A 1,031-nucleotide genomic window follows, 5' to 3' on the forward strand; every position below is an offset into this window, starting at 1 on the left:
TGCTGTTGTCTGATGGTGTATTGAAATGAACAGTTAATGCTCACAATTTTTTATGTTCTGATCGACTTTGCATGCTTGTGTCTGGTGGTCTGAGCAACTGATTGGAAGTTAACAATATGCAATGGAATTACAAAGGCGAACTCCTACCATCTTGTCTAGTAAAACTCTCTAATATCTCTAATGTTTTATTGAAGAATTGTTTTCTTGATCTCTTTAACGGTTTGAGCAATCTTTCACTCTTACATCTGATAATCTGAGCAATGTAGTTGAGGATAGCAGTATGCAACATAATAGCAACTGCTGATTTGTATTAATTTGTCTTGAAAGCTTGTATCACTTTGAATGTTTTTGCTTTGATTTGTTGATATTTGTGATACTGGTATGTTGCTACTGTTCTATTTTTTTGTTTGTTTGTTTCTCATGTACCACTCTCTTTAAAATAAAAATTAAAAAATAAAAATAAATAAATAAATAAATTTACAGAAACTGTTTCTCTGAGAAGTTAAGAAATGTGTTACATAGTCATTACCCAGCAGAGCCAAGATGCGAACCCAGGCATGCTCGGCACCACCCGCCTGCCGTTTCTTCCTCCCTCATGCAGCAAGCAGGCTTCTGGGGAAACCAGGGGATACAAGGGTTTCTCAGTAAACTTTCTGGAAGAGGTCATAAACTTTAAGAAAGAGATGTTACCCAGGTCAAAGCAACAAAGGGGGAAAGAAGTGAAATGGAGGCATTTAGCAGAGGAGAGAGCTCAGATGGAGCTCAGAAGCAGTAATGTTGCTTGTGATGGTACGTTTAGAGAATTAAGAATGGATTTTACACCTGCGGTGAGTGGTAAGCATACAAAAGCAGGGACGAGGCATGTGCATGGACAAACTTTTGGGATACAGGCTCTAAACAAAAGAGATTAATCATGACACAGAGAAACAGTGACACAATTGGCCCACCATGCACCAACTGCAGTTGCCCACCCACGGATGTGTGTGAATCATTGAAACTTTGAACAACCCCTGGGAATACATGCCATACAA

Source organism: Chinchilla lanigera, unplaced genomic scaffold, assembly GCF_000276665.1.
Source record: "Chinchilla lanigera isolate Chin_1 unplaced genomic scaffold, ChiLan1.0 scaffold00040, whole genome shotgun sequence".
NCBI classification, from domain to species: domain Eukaryota; kingdom Metazoa; phylum Chordata; class Mammalia; order Rodentia; family Chinchillidae; genus Chinchilla; species Chinchilla lanigera.